The 14,139-nt window shown below is 54.8% G+C and overlaps 15 non-coding genes across 15 annotated transcripts; all 15 read left to right on the top strand.

Annotated features, from left to right (window-relative positions):
* Positions 1-403: 403 nt before the first annotated feature.
* LOC126155356 (5S ribosomal RNA) lies at positions 404-522 on the top strand. The gene has a single exon (XR_007532854.1). It is a non-coding gene; the product is annotated as a 5S ribosomal RNA (ribosomal RNA).
* Positions 523-1,358: 836 nt separating this feature from the next.
* LOC126155810 (5S ribosomal RNA) lies at positions 1,359-1,477 on the top strand. The gene has a single exon (XR_007533247.1). It is a non-coding gene; the product is annotated as a 5S ribosomal RNA (ribosomal RNA).
* Positions 1,478-2,331: 854 nt separating this feature from the next.
* On the top strand, positions 2,332-2,450 carry LOC126155823 (5S ribosomal RNA). Its single transcript, XR_007533259.1, has one exon. It is a non-coding gene; the product is annotated as a 5S ribosomal RNA (ribosomal RNA).
* Positions 2,451-3,297: 847 nt separating this feature from the next.
* On the top strand, positions 3,298-3,416 carry LOC126154738 (5S ribosomal RNA). Its single transcript, XR_007532277.1, has one exon. It is a non-coding gene; the product is annotated as a 5S ribosomal RNA (ribosomal RNA).
* Positions 3,417-4,267: 851 nt separating this feature from the next.
* Positions 4,268-4,386, top strand: LOC126154766 (5S ribosomal RNA). The gene has a single exon (XR_007532303.1). It is a non-coding gene; the product is annotated as a 5S ribosomal RNA (ribosomal RNA).
* An 826-nt stretch (positions 4,387-5,212) lies between these two features.
* Positions 5,213-5,331, top strand: LOC126155811 (5S ribosomal RNA). Its single transcript, XR_007533248.1, has one exon. It is a non-coding gene; the product is annotated as a 5S ribosomal RNA (ribosomal RNA).
* Positions 5,332-6,187: 856 nt separating this feature from the next.
* Positions 6,188-6,306, top strand: LOC126155799 (5S ribosomal RNA). The gene has a single exon (XR_007533237.1). It is a non-coding gene; the product is annotated as a 5S ribosomal RNA (ribosomal RNA).
* An 847-nt stretch (positions 6,307-7,153) lies between these two features.
* LOC126155719 (5S ribosomal RNA) lies at positions 7,154-7,272 on the top strand. The gene has a single exon (XR_007533162.1). It is a non-coding gene; the product is annotated as a 5S ribosomal RNA (ribosomal RNA).
* An 852-nt stretch (positions 7,273-8,124) lies between these two features.
* On the top strand, positions 8,125-8,243 carry LOC126155782 (5S ribosomal RNA). The gene has a single exon (XR_007533221.1). It is a non-coding gene; the product is annotated as a 5S ribosomal RNA (ribosomal RNA).
* An 817-nt stretch (positions 8,244-9,060) lies between these two features.
* Positions 9,061-9,179, top strand: LOC126155788 (5S ribosomal RNA). The gene has a single exon (XR_007533226.1). It is a non-coding gene; the product is annotated as a 5S ribosomal RNA (ribosomal RNA).
* An 846-nt stretch (positions 9,180-10,025) lies between these two features.
* On the top strand, positions 10,026-10,144 carry LOC126155718 (5S ribosomal RNA). The gene has a single exon (XR_007533161.1). It is a non-coding gene; the product is annotated as a 5S ribosomal RNA (ribosomal RNA).
* An 848-nt stretch (positions 10,145-10,992) lies between these two features.
* LOC126155716 (5S ribosomal RNA) lies at positions 10,993-11,111 on the top strand. The gene has a single exon (XR_007533159.1). It is a non-coding gene; the product is annotated as a 5S ribosomal RNA (ribosomal RNA).
* Positions 11,112-11,938: 827 nt separating this feature from the next.
* LOC126155776 (5S ribosomal RNA) lies at positions 11,939-12,057 on the top strand. The gene has a single exon (XR_007533215.1). It is a non-coding gene; the product is annotated as a 5S ribosomal RNA (ribosomal RNA).
* Positions 12,058-12,889: 832 nt separating this feature from the next.
* Positions 12,890-13,008, top strand: LOC126155764 (5S ribosomal RNA). The gene has a single exon (XR_007533204.1). It is a non-coding gene; the product is annotated as a 5S ribosomal RNA (ribosomal RNA).
* Positions 13,009-13,835: 827 nt separating this feature from the next.
* On the top strand, positions 13,836-13,954 carry LOC126155781 (5S ribosomal RNA). The gene has a single exon (XR_007533220.1). It is a non-coding gene; the product is annotated as a 5S ribosomal RNA (ribosomal RNA).
* Positions 13,955-14,139: the final 185 nt, after the last annotated feature.

The following is a 14,139-nucleotide window of genomic DNA, read 5'->3' as shown; positions in this document are numbered from 1 at the left end:
CAAACTACGCAGACACCTGGTGTGAGGCGAGGCGAGGCGAGGCGAGGCGAGGAAGCCCACATCGCTACCAGTGGGCCCTCCAGCACGACACTGCCTCACCCCGCACAGGCCCTCCGCTGAACACCAGGGACAAGATGCGTCCTCCGCTAGTGTCGAAGGCTGCACGCGCCCAGCGAATGACAGGGGGTGCAACGAGCAGCAGTGCGTCTCACACACGCGGCGGTGCGCCCGCCAATTCGGCCGTCACTCTGCTGGGACGCCGGGCGCGCCTCCCCGCGCCGTCCTCGAGGAACTGGCGGTTGCGGAAGGAAGCGCTTTCGTCAAATGCGGCCGAAAACTAACATTTTGTGTGTTGGGAGAAAAGCCGAACGCGAATTCTGCCGTGCTCCTACATTAGATGAGCGCCAACGGCCATACCATGATGAATACACCGGTTCTCGTCCGATCACCGAAGTTAAGCAACATCGGTCCCGGCTAGTACTTGGATGGGTGACCGCCTGGGAAACTCGAGTGCTGTTGGCTCCCTTCCTGTTTTTTTTTTGTTATGTCGCCAGCCCAATTTTCAAACTACCTTTCTGTTGTGACAAAAATGCTTCCTTAAGCCTTTTAAACTACTGTAATGGTACGAAAATGCAGTAATTAACTCAGTTTGAGGGAGAATGTGCTAACCAAGTTTGCCAAGAAGACTTTGAAAACGACAAAACAGTACGAATCGGCAGGTGATTTCTGAAATACGGCACCGCCTATTGTTGTGTAGGAGTGTAGAGTTCCAAATTTGATTTGTAACCACGAATTTATTCCTTAGTCGTCTCGTCTCGTCTCGTCTCGTCTCGTGCCGCAGATGTTTGTCGTGCTTGCGCTGTCATATGGACCACGACCCGTGCGGCAGCGAGCGGCAGTCGAGCAAAGTCGGGACAAGTCGGGACGGGGACAGGGACAGGGATAGGAATGGTGCGAATGCACTGCAAACTACGCAGACAACTGGTGTGAGGCGAGGCGAGGCGAGGAAGCCCACATCGCTACCAGTAGGCCCTCCAGAACGACACTGCCGCACCCCGCGCAGGCCCTCCGCTGAACACCAGGGACAAGATGCGTCCTCCGCTAGTGTCGAAGGCTGCACGCGCCCAGCGAATGACAGGGGGTGCAACGAGCAGCAGTGCGTCTCACACACGCGGCGGTGCGCCCGCCAATTCGGCCGTCACTCTGCTATGACGCCGGGCGCGCCTCCCCGCGCCGTCCTCGAGGAACTGGCGGTTGTGGAAGGAAGCGCTTTCGTCAAATGCGGCCGAAAACTAACATTTTGTGTGTTGGGAGAAAAGCCGAACGCGAATTCTGCCGTGCTCCTACATTAGATGAGCGCCAACGGCCATACCATGATGAATACACCGGTTCTCGTCCGATCACCGAAGTTAAGCATCATCGGGCCCGGCTAGTACTTGGATGGGTGACCGCCTGTGAAACCCGGGTGCTGTTGGCTCCCTTCCTGTTTATTTTTTTTTTTTTTGTTATATCGCCAGCCCAATTTTCAAACTACCTTTCTGTTGTGACAAAGATGCTTCCTTAAGCCATTTAAACTACTGTAATGGTACGAAAATGCAGTAATTAACTCAGTTTGAGGGAGAATGTGCTAACCAAGTTTGCCAAGAAGACTTTGAAAACGACAAAACAGTACGAATCGGCAGGTGATTTCTGAAATACGTCACCGCCTATTGTTGTGTAGGAGTGTAGAGTTCCAAATTTGTTTTGTAACCACGAATTTATTCCTTAGTCGTCTCGTCTCGTCTCGTCTCGTCTCGTCCCGCAGACGTTTGTCGTGCTTGCGCTGTCATATGGACCACGACCCGAGCGGCAGCGAGCGGCAGTCGAGCAAAGTCGGGACAAGTCGGGACGGGGACAGGGACAGGGATAGGAATGGTGCGAATGCACTGCAAACTACGCAGACACCTGGTGTGAGGCGAGGCGAGGCGAGGCGAGGCGAGGAAGCCCACATCGCTACCAGTGGGCCCTCCAGCACGACACTGCCACACACCGCACAGGCCCTCCGCTGAACACCAGGGACAAGATGCGTCCTCCGCTAGTGTCGAAGGCTGCACGCGCCCAGCGAATGACAGGGGGTGCAACGAGCAGCAGTGCGTCTCACACACGCGGCGGTGCGCCCGCCAATTCGGCCGTCATTCTGCTGGGACGCCGGGCGCGCCTCCCCGCGCCATCCTCGTGGAACTGGCGGTTGCGGAAGGAAGCGCTTTCGTCAAATGCGGCCGAAAACTAACATTTTGTGTGTTGGAAGAAAAGCCGAACGCGAATTCTGCCGTGCTCCTACATTAGATGAGCGCCAACGGCCATACCATGATGAATACACCGGTTCTCGTCCGATCACCGAAGTTAAGCATCATCGGGCCCGGCTAGTACTTGGATGGGTGACCGCCTGGGAAACCCGGGTGCTGTTGGCTCCCTTCCTGTTTTTTTTTTTTTTTTGTTATATCGCCAGCCCAATTTTCAAACTACCTTTCTCTTGTGACAAAGATGCTTCCTTAAGCCTTTTAAACTACTGTAATGGTACGAAAATGCAGTAATTAACTCAGTTTGAGGGAGAATGTGCTAACCAAGTTTGCCAAGAAGACTTTGAAAACGACAAAACAGTACGAATCGGCAGGTGATTTCTGAAATACGTCACCGCCTATTGTTGTGTAGGAGTGTGGAGTTCCAAATTTGATTTGTAACCACGAATTTATTCCTTAGTCGTCTCGTCTCGTCTCGTCTCGTCTCGTCCCGCAGACGTTTGTCGTGCTTGCGCTGTCATATGGACCACGACCCGAGCGGCAGCGAGCGGCAGTCGAGCAAAGTCGGGACAAGTCGGGACGGGGACAGGGACAGGGATAGGAATGGTGCGAATGCACTGCAAACTACGCAGACACCTGGTGTGAGACGAGGCGAGGCGAGGCGAGGAAGCCCACATCGCTACGAGTGGGCCATCCAGAACGTCACTGCCGCACCCCGCACAGGCCCTCCGCTGAACACCAGGGACAAGATGCGTCCTCCGCTAGTGTCGAAGGCTGCACGCGCCCAGCGAATGACAGGGGGTGCAACGAGCAGCAGTGCGTCTCACACACGCGGCGGTGCGCCCGCCAATTCGACCGTCGCTCTGCTGGGACCCCGGGCGCGCCTCCCCGCGCCTTCTTCGAGGAACTGGCGGTTGCGGAAGGAAGCGCTTTCGTCAAATGCGGCCGAAAACTAACATTTTGAGTGTTGGGAGAAAAGCCGAACGCGAATTCTGCCGTGCTCCTACATTAGATGAGCGCCAACGGCCATACCGTGATGAATACACCGGTTCTCGTCCGATCACCGAAGTTAAGCATAATCGGGCCCGGCTAGTACTTGGATGGGTGACCGCCTGGGAAACCCGGGTGCTGTTGGCTCCCTTCCTTTTGTTTTTTCGTTATGTCGCCAGCCCAATTTTCAAACTACCTTTCTGTTGTGACAAAGATGCTTCCTTAAGCCTTTTAAACTACTGTAATGGTACGAAAATGCAGTAATTAACTCAGTTTGAGGGAGAATGTGCTAACCAAGTTTGCCAAGAAAACTTTGAAAACGACAAAACAGTACGAATCGGCAGGTGATTTCTGAAATACGTCACCGCCTATTGTTGTGTAGGAGTGTAGAGTTCCAAATTTGATTTGTAACCACGAATTTATTCCTTAGTCGTCTCGTCTCGTCTCGTCTCGTCTCGTCCCGCAGACGTTTGTCGTGCTTGCGCTGTCATATGGACCACGACCCGAGCGGCAGCGAGCGGCAGTCGAGCAAAGTCGGGACAAGTCGGGACGGGGACAGGGACAGGGATAGGAATGGTGCGAATGCACTGCAAACTACGCAGACACCTGGTGTGAGGCGAGGCGAGGCGAGGCGAGGCGAGGCGAGGAAGCCCACATCGCTACCAGTGGGCCCTCCAGCACGACACTGCCACACCCCGCTCAGGCCCTCCGCTGAACACCAGGGACAAGATGCGTCCTCCGCTAGTGTCGAAGGCTGCACGCGCCCAGCGAATGACAGGGGGTGCAACGAGCAGCAGTGCGTGTCACACACGCGGCGGTGCGCCCTCCATTTCGGCCGTCACTCTGCTGGGACGCCGGGCGCGCCTCCCCGCGCCGTCCTCGAGGAACTGGCGGTTGCGGAAGGAAGCGCTTTCGTCAAATGCAGCCGAAAACTAGCATTTTGTGTGTTGGGAGAAAAGCCGAACGCGAATTCTGCCGTGCTCCTACATTAGATGAGCGCCAACGGCCATACCATGATGAATACACCGGTTCTCCTCCGATCACCGAAGTTAAGCATTATCGGGCCCGGCTAGTACTTGGATGGGTGACCGCCTGGGAAACCCGGGTGCTGTTGGCTCCCTTCCTTTTGTTTTTTTGTTATGTCGCCAGCCCAATATTCAAACTACCTTTCTGTTGTGAATAAGATGTTTCCTTAAGCCTTTTAAACTACTGTAATGGTACGAAAAAGCAGTTATTAACTCAGTTTGAGGGAGAATGTGCTAACCAAGTTTGCCAAGAAGACTTTGAAATCGACAAAACAGTACGAATCGGCAGGTGATTTCTGAAATACGTCACCGCCTATTGTTGTGTAGGAGTGTAGAGTTCCAAATTTGATTTGTAACCACGAATGTATTCCTTAGTCGTCTCGTCTCGTCCCGCAGACGTTTGTCGTGCTTGCGCTGTCATATGGACCACGACCCGAGCGGCAGCGAGCGGCAGTCGAGCAAAGTCAGGACAAGTCGGGACGGGGACAGGGACAGGGATAGGAATGGTGCGAATGCACTGCAAACTACGCAGACACCTGGTGTGAGGCGAGGCGAGGCGAGGCGAGGAAGCCCACATCGCTACCAGTGGGCCCTCCAGAACGACACTGCCGCACCCCGCGCAGGCCCTCCGCTGAACACCAGGTACAAGATGCGTCCTCCGCTAGTGTCGAAGGCTGCACGCGCCCAGCGAATGACAGGGGGTGCAACGAGCAGCAGTGCGTCTCACACACGCGGCGGTGCGCCCGCCAATTCGGCCGTCACTCTGCTATGACGCCGGGCGCGCCTCCCCGCGCCGTCCTCGAGGAACTGGCGGTTGCGGAAGGAAGCGCTTTTGTCAAATGCGGCCGAAAACTAACATTTTGTGTGTTGGGAGAAAAGCCGAAATCGAATTCTGCCGTGCTCCTACATTAGATGAGCGCCAACGGCCATACCATGATGAATACACCGGTTCTCGTCCGATCACCGAAGTTAAGCATCATCGGGCCCGGCTAGTACTTGGATGGGTGACCGCCTGGGAAACCCGGGTGCTGTTGGCTCCCTTCCTGTTTTTTTTTTTTTTTGTTATATCGCCAGCCCAATTTTCAAACTACCTTTCTGTTGTGACAAAGATGCTTCCTTAAGCCATTTAAACTACTGTAATGGTACGAAAATGCAGTAATTAACTCAGTTTGAGGGAGAATGTGCTAACCAAGTTTGCCAAGAAGACTTTGAAAACGACAAAACAGTACGAATCGGCAGGTGATTTCTGAAATACGTCACCGCCTATTGTTGTGTAGGAGTGTAGAGTTCCAAATTTGTTTTGTAACCACGAATTTATTCCTTAGTCGTCTCGTCTCGTCTCGTCTCGTCTCGTCCCGCAGACGTTTGTCGTGCTTGCGCTGTCATATGGACCACGACCCGAGCGGCAGCGAGCGGCAGTCGAGCAAAGTCGGGACAAGTCGGGACGGGGACAGGGACAGGGATAGGAATGGTGCGAATGCACTGCAAACTACGCAGACACCTGGTGTGAGACGAGGCGAGGCGAGGCGAGGCGAGGCGAAGAAGCCCACATCGCTACCAGTGGGCCCTCCAGCACGACACTGCCGCACCCCGCACAGGCCCTCCGCTGAACACCAGGGACAAGATGCGTCCTCCGCTAGTGTCGAAGGCTGCACGCGCCCAGCGAATGACAGGGGGTGCAACGAGCAACAGTGCGTCTCACACACGCGGCGGTGCGCCCGCCAATTCGGCCGTCACTCTGCTGGGACGCCGGGCGCGCCTCCCCGCGCCATCCTCGAGGAACTGGCGGTTGCGGAAGGAAGCGCTTTCGTCAAATGCGGCCGAAAACTAACATTTTGTGTGTTGGAAGAATAGCCGAACGCGAATTCTGCCGTGCTCCTACATTAGATGAGCGCCAACGGCCATACCATGATGAATACACCGGTTCTCGTCCGATCACCGAAGTTAAGCATCATCGGGCCCGGCTAGTACTTGGATGGGTGACCGCCTGGGAAACCCGGGTGCTGTTGGCTCCCTTCCTGTTTTTTTTTTTTTTTTGTTATATCGCCAGCCCAATTTTCAAACTACCTTTCTGTTGTGACAAAGATGCTTCCTTAAGCCTTTTAAACTACTGTAATGGTACGAAAATGCAGTAATTAACTCAGTTTGAGGGAGAATGTGCTAACCAAGTTTGCCAAGAAGACTTTGAAAACGACAAAACAGTACGAATCGGCAGGTGATTTCTGAAATACGTCACCGCCTATTGTTGTGTAGGAGTGTAGAGTTCCAAATTTGATTTGTAACCACGAATTTATTCCTTAGTCGTCTCGTCTCGTCTCGTCTCGTCTCGTCCCGCAGACGTTTGTCGTGCTTGTGCTGTCATATGGACCACGACCCGAGCGGCAGCGAGCGGCAGTCGAGCAAAGTCGGGACAAGTCGGGACGGGGACAGGGACAGGGATAGGAATGGTGCGAATGCACTGCAAACTACGCAGACACCTGGTGTGAGGCGTGGCGAGGCGAGGCGAGGAAGCCCACATCGCTACGAGTGGGCCCTCCAGAACGTCACTGCCGCACCCCGCACAGGCCCTCCGCTGAACACCAGGGACAAGATGCGTCCTCCGCTAGTGTCGAAGGCTGCACGCGCCCAGCGAATGACAGGGGGTGCAACGAGCAGCAGTGCGTCTCACACACGCGGCGGTGCGCCCGCCAATTCGGCCGTCGCTCTGCTGGGACCCCGGGCGCGTCTCCCCGCGCCTTCTTCGAGGAACTGGCGGTTGCGGAAGGAAGCGCTTTCGTCAAATGCGGCCGAAAACTAACATTTTGTGTGTTGGGAGAAAAGCCGAACGCGAATTCTGCCGTGCTCCTACATTAGATGAGCGCCAACGGCCATACCGTGATGAATACACCGGTTCTCGTCCGATCACCGAAGTTAAGCATCATCGGGCCCGGCTAGTACTTGGATGGGTGACCGCCTGGGAAACCCGGGTGCTGTTGGCTCCCTTCCTTTTGTTTTTTTGTTATGTCGCCAGCCCAATTTTCAAACTACCTTTCTGTTGTGACAAAGATGCTTCCTTAAGCCTTTTAAACTACTGTAATGGTACGAAAATGCAGTAATTAACTCAGTTTGAGGGAGAATGTGCTAACCAAGTTTGCCAAGAAGACTTTGAAAACGACAAAACAGTACGAATCGGCAGGTGATTTCTGAAATACGTCACCGCCTATTGTTGTGTAGGAGTGTAGAGTTCCAAATTTGATTTGTAACCACGAATTTATTCCTTAGTCGTCTCGTCTCGTCTCGTCTCGTCTCGTCCCGCAGACGTTTGTCGTGCTTGCGCTGTCATATGGACCACGACCCGAGCGGCAGCGAGCGGCAGTCGAGCAAAGTCGGGACTAGTCGGGACGGGGACAGGGACAGGGATAGGAATGGTGCGAATGCACTGCAAACTACGCAGACACCTGGTGTGAGGCGAGGCGAGGCGAGGCGAGGCGAGGCGAGGAAGCCCACATCGCTACCAGTGGCGCCCTCCAGCACTACACTGCCACACCCCGCACAGGCCCTCCGCTAAACACCAGGGACAAGATGCGTCCTCCGCTAGTGTCGAAGGCTGCACGCGCCCAGCGAATGACAGGGGGTGCAACGAGCAGCAGTGCGTCTCACACACGCGGCGGTGCGCCCGCCAATTCAGCCGTCGCTCTGCTGGGACGCCGGCCGCGCCTCCCCGCGCCGTCCTCGAGGAACTGGCGGTTGCGGAAGGAAGCGCTTTCGTCAAATGCGGCCGAAAACTAACATTTTGTGTGTTGGGAGAAAAGCCGAACGCGAATTCTGCCGTGCTCCTACATTAGATGAGCGCCAACGGCCATACCATGATGAATACACCGGTTCTCGTCCGATCACCGAAGTTAAGCATTATCGGGCCCGGCTAGTACTTGGATGGGTGACCGCCTGGGAAACCCGGGTGCTGTTGGCTCCCTTCCTTTTGTTTTTTTGTTATGTCGCCAGCCCAATTTTCAAACTACCTTTCTGTTGTGACAAAGATGCTTCCTTAAGCCTTTTAAACTACTGTAATGGTACGAAAATGCAGTAATTAACTCAGTTTGAGGGAGAATGTGCTAACCAAGTTTGCCAAGAAGACTTTGAAAACGACAAAACAGTACGAATCGGCAGGTGATTTCTGAAATACGTCACCGCCTATAGTTGTGTAGGAGTGTAGAGTTCCAAATTTGATTTGTAACCACGAATGTATTCCTTAGTCGTCTCGTCTCGTCCCGCAGACGTTTGTCGTGCTTGCGCTGTCATATGGGCCACGACCCGAGCGGCAGCGAGCGGCAGTCGAGCAAAGTCGGGACAAGTCCGGACGGGGACAGGGACAGGGATAGGAATGGTGCGAATGCACTGCAAACTACGCAGACACCTGGTGTGAGGCGAGGCGAAAAAGCCCACATCGCTACCAGTGGCGCCCTCCAGCACGACACTGCCACACCCCGCACAGGCCCTCCGCTGAACACCAGGGACAAGATGCGTCCTCCGCTAGTGTCGAAGGCTGCACGCGCCCAGCGAATGACAGGGGGTGCAACGAGCAGCAGTGCGTCTCACACACGCGGCGGTGCGCCCGCCAATTCGGCCGTCGCTCTGCTGGGACGCCGGGCGCGCCTCCCCGCGCCGTCCTCGAGGAACTGGCGGTTGCGGAAGGAAGCGCTTTCGTCAAATGCGGCCGAAAACTAACATTTTGTGTGTTGGGAGAAAAGCCGAACGCGAATTCTGCAGTGCTCCTACATTAGATGAGCGCCAACGGCCATACCATGATGAATACACCGGTTCTCGTCCGATCACCGAAGTTAAGCATCATCGGGCCCGGCTAGTACTTGGATGGGTGACCGCCTGGGAAACCCGGGTGCTGTTGGCTCCCTTCCTGTTTTTTTTTTTTTTTGTTATATCGCCAGCCCAATTTTCAAACTACCTTTCTGTTGTGACAAAGATGCTTCCTTAAGCCTTTTAAACTACTGTAATGGTACGAAAATGCAGTAATTAACTCAGTTTGAGGGAGAATGTGCTAACCAAGTTTGCCAAGAAGACTTTGAAAACGACAAAACAGTACGAATCGGCAGGTGATTTCTGAAATACGTCACCGCCTATTGTTGTGTAGGAGTGTAGAGTTCCAAATTTGATTTGTAACCACGAATTTATTCCTTAGTCGTCTCGTCTCGTCTCGTCTCGTCTCGTCCCGCAGACGTTTGTCGTGCTTGCGCTGTCATATGGACCACGACCCGAGCGGCAGCGAGCGGCAGTCGAGCAAAGTCGGGACAAGTCGGGACGGGGACAGGGACAGGGATAGGAATGGTGCGAATGCACTGCAAATTACGCAGACACCTGGTGTGAGGCGAGGCGAGGCGAGGCGAGGAAGCCCACATCGCTACGAGTGGGCCCTCCAGAACGTCACTGCCGCACCCCGCACAGGCCCTCCGCTGAACACCAGGGACAAGATGCGTCCTCCGCTAGTGTCGAAGGCTGCACGCGCCCAGCGAATGACAGGGGGTGCAACGAGCAGCAGTGCGTCTCACACACGCGGCGGTGCGCCCGCCAATTCGGCCGTCGCTCTGCTGGGACCCCGGGCGCGTCTCCCCGCGCCTTCTTCGAGGAACTGGCGGTTGCGGAAGGAAGCGCTTTCGTCAAATGCGGCCGAAAACTAACATTTTGTGTGTTGGGAGAAAAGCCGAACGCGAATTCTGCCGTGCTCCTACATTAGATGAGCGCCAACGGCCATACCGTGATGAATACACCGGTTCTCGTCCGATCACCGAAGTTAAGCATCATCGGGCCCGGCTAGTACTTGGATGGGTGACCGCCTGGGAAACCCGGGTGCTGTTGGCTCCCTTCCTGTTTTTTTTTTTTGTTATATCGCCAGCCCAATTTTCAAACTACCTTTCTGTTGTGACAAAGATGCTTCCTTAAGCCTTTTAAACTACTGTAATGGTACGAAAATGCAGTAATTAACTCAGTTTGAGGGAGAATGTGCTAACCAAGTTTGCCAAGAAGACTTTGAAAACGACAAAACAGTACGAATCGGCAGGTGATTTCTGAAATACGTCACCGCCTATTGTTGTGTAGGAGTGTAGAGTTCCAAATTTGATTTGTAACCACGAATTTATTCCTTAGTCGTCTCGTCTCGTCTCGTCTCGTCTCGTCCCGCAGACGTTTGTCGTGCTTGCGCTGTCATATGGACCACGACCCGAGCGGCAGCGAGCGGCAGTCGAGCAAAGTCGGGACAAGTCGGGACGGGGACAGGGACAGGGATAGGAATGGTGCGAATGCACTGCAAACTACGCAGACACCTGGTGTGAGGCGAGGCGAGGCGAGGCGAGGCGAGGAAGCCCACATCGCTACGAGTGGGCCCTCCAGAACGTCACTGCCGCACCCCGCACAGGCCCTCCGCTGAACACCAGGGACAAGATGCGTCCTCCGCTAGTGTCGAAGGCTGCACGCGCCCAGCGAATGACAGGGGGTGCAACGAGCAGCAGTGCGTCTCACACACGCGGCGGTGCGCCCGCCAATTCGGCCGTCGCTCTGCTGGGACCCCGGGCGCGTCTCCCCGCGCCTTCTTCGAGGAACTGGCGGTTGCGGAAGGAAGCGCTTTCGTCAAATGCGGCCGAAAACTAACATTTTGTGTGTTGGGAGAAAAGCCGAACGCGAATTCTGCCGTGCTCCTACATTAGATGAGCGCCAACGGCCATACCGTGATGAATACACCGGTTCTCGTCCGATCACCGAAGTTAAGCATCATCGGGCCCGGCTAGTACTTGGATGGGTGACCGCCTGGGAAACCCGGGTGCTGTTGGCTCCCTTCCTGTTTTTTTTTTGTTATGTCGCCAGCCCAATTTTCAAACTACCTTTCTGTTGTGACAAAGATGCTTCCTTAAGCCTTTTAAACTACTGTAATGGTACGAAAATGCAGTAATTAACTCAGATTGAGGGAGAATGTGCTAACCAAGTTTGCCAAGAAGACTTTGAAAACGACAAAACAGTACGAATCGGCAGGTGATTTCTGAAATACGTCACCGCCTATTGTTGTGTAGGAGTGTAGAGTTCCAAATTTGATTTGTAACCACGAATGTATTCCTTAGTCGTCTCGTCTCGTCCCGCAGACGTTTGTCGTGCTTGCGCTGTCATATGGACCACGACCCGAGCGGCAGCGAGCGGCAGTCGAGCAAAGTCGGGGCAAGTCGGGACGGGGACAGGGACAGGGATAGGAATGGTGCGAATGCACTGCAAACTACGCAGACACCTGGTGTGAGGCGAGGCGAGGCGAGGCGAGGAAGCCCACATCGCTACCAGTGGCGCCCTCCAGCACGACACTACCACACCCCGCACAGGCCCTCCGCTGAACACCAGGGACAAGATGCGTCCTCCGCTAGTGTCGAAGGCTGCACGCGCCCAGCGAATGACAGGGGGTGCAACGAGCAGCAGTGCGTCTCACACACGCGGCGGTGCGCCCGCCAATTCGGCCGTCGCTCTGCTGGGACGCCGGGCGCGCCTCCCCGCGCCGTCCTCGAGGAACTGGCGGTTGCGGAAGGAAGCGCTTTCGTCAAATGCGGCCGAAAACTAACATTTTGTGTGTTGGGAGAAAAGCCGAACGCGAATTCTGCCGTGCTCCTACATTAGATGAGCGCCAACGGCCATACCATGATGAATACACCGGTTCTCGTCCGATCACCGAAGTTAAGCATCATCGGGCCCGGCTAGTACTTGGATGGGTGACCGCCTGGGAAACCCGGGTGCTGTTGGCTCCCTTCCTTTTGTTTTTTTGTTATGTCACCAGCCAAATTTTCAAACTACCTTTCTGTTGTGACAAAAATGCTTCCTTAAGCCTTTTAAACTACTGTAATGGTACGAAAATGCAGTAATTAACTGAGTTTGAGGGAGAATGTGCTAACCAAGTTTGCCAAGGAGACTTTGAAAACGACAAAACAGTACGAATCGGCAGGTGATTTCTGAAATACGTCACCGCCTATTGTTGTGTAGGAGTGTAGAGTTCCAAATTTGATTTGTAACCACGAATGTATTCCTTAGTCGTCTCGTCTCGTCCCGGAGAAGTTATCCGTGCTTGCGCTGTCATATGGACCACGACCCGAGCGGCAGCGAGCGGCAGTCGAGCAAAGTCGGGACAAGTCGGGACGGGGACAGGGACAGGGATAGGAATGGTGCGAATGCACTGCAAAATACGCAGACACCTGGTGTGAGGCGAGGCGAGGCGAGGCGAGGCGAGGAAGCCCACATCGCTACCAGTGGCGCCCTCCAGCACGACACTGCCACACCCCGCACAGGCCCTCCGCTGAACACCAGGGACAAGATGCGTCCTCCGCTAGTGTCGAAGGCTGCACGCGCCCAGCGAATGACAGGGGGTGCAACGAGCAGCAGTGCGTCTCACACACGCGGCGGTGCGCCCGCCAATTCGGCCGTCGCTCTGCTGGGACGCCGGCCGCGCCTCCCCGCGCCGTCCTCGAGGAACTGGCGGTTGCGGAAGGAAGCGCTTTCGTCAAATGCGGCCGAAAACTAACATTTTGTGTGTTGGGAGAAAAGCCGAACGCGAATTCTGCCGTGCTCCTACATTAGATGAGCGCCAACGGCCATACCATGATGAATACACCGGTTCTCGTCCGATCACCGAAGTTAAGCATCATCGGGCCCGGCTAGTACTTGGATGGGTGACCGCCTGGGAAACCCGGGTGCTGTTGGCTCCCTACCTTTTGTTTTTTTGTTATGTCGCCAGCCCAATTTTCAAACTACCTTTCTGTTGTGACAAAAATGCTTCCTTAAGCCTTTTAAACTACTGTAATGGTACGAAAATGCAGTAATTAACTCAGTTTGAGGGAGAATGTGCTAACCAAGTTTGCCAAGGAGACTTTGAAAACGACAAAGCAGTACGAATCGGCAGGTGATTTCTGAAATACGTCACCGCCTATTGTTGTGTAGGAGTGTAGAGTTCCAAATTTGATTTGTAACCACGAATGTATTCCTTAGTCGTCTCGTCTCGTCCCGCAGACGTTTGTCGTGCTTGCGCTGTCATACGGACCACGACCCGAGCGGCAGCGAGCGGCAGTCGAGCAAAGTCGGGACAAGTCGGGACGGGGACAGGGACAGGGATAGGAATGGTGCGAATGCACTGCAAACTACGCAGACACCTGGTGTGAGGCGAGGCGAGGCGAGGCGAGAAAGCCCACATCGCTACCAGTGGCGCCCTCCAGCACGACACTGCCACACCCCGCACAGGCCCTCCGCTGAACACCAGGGACAAGATGCGTCCTCCGCTAGTGTCGAAGGCTGCACGCGCCCAGCGAATGACAGGGGGTGCAACGAGCAGCAGTGCGTCTCACACACGCGGCGGTGCGCCCGCCAATTCGGCCGTCGCTCTGCTGGGACGCCGGGCGCGCCTCCCCGCGCCGTCCTCGAGGAACTGGCGGTTGCGGAAGGAAGCGCTTTCGTCAAATGCGGCCGAAAACTAACATTTTGTGTGTTGGGAGAAAAGCCGAACGCGCATTCTGCCGTGCTCCTACATTAGATGAGCGCCAACGGCCATACCATGATGAATACACCGGTTCTCGTCCGATCACCGAAGTTAAGCATTATCGGGCCCGGCTAGTACTTGGATGGGTGACCGCCTGGGAAACCCGGGTGCTGTTGGCTCCCTTCCTTTTGTTTTTTTGTTATGTCGCCAGCCCAATTTTCAAACTACCTTCCTGTTGTAACAAAGATGCTTCCTTAAGCCTTTTAAACTACTGTAATGGTACGAAAATGCAGTAATTAACTCAGTTTGAGGGAGAATGTGCTAACCAAGTTTGCCAAGAAGACTTTGAAAACGACAAAACAGT

The sequence above is a fragment of the Schistocerca cancellata genome, unplaced genomic scaffold, assembly GCF_023864275.1.
Source record: "Schistocerca cancellata isolate TAMUIC-IGC-003103 unplaced genomic scaffold, iqSchCanc2.1 HiC_scaffold_1100, whole genome shotgun sequence".
Lineage (NCBI taxonomy): Eukaryota > Metazoa > Arthropoda > Insecta > Orthoptera > Acrididae > Schistocerca > Schistocerca cancellata.
The sequence above is the reverse complement of the archived record's forward strand: the minus strand, read 5'-3'. Positions and strand labels throughout refer to the sequence as shown.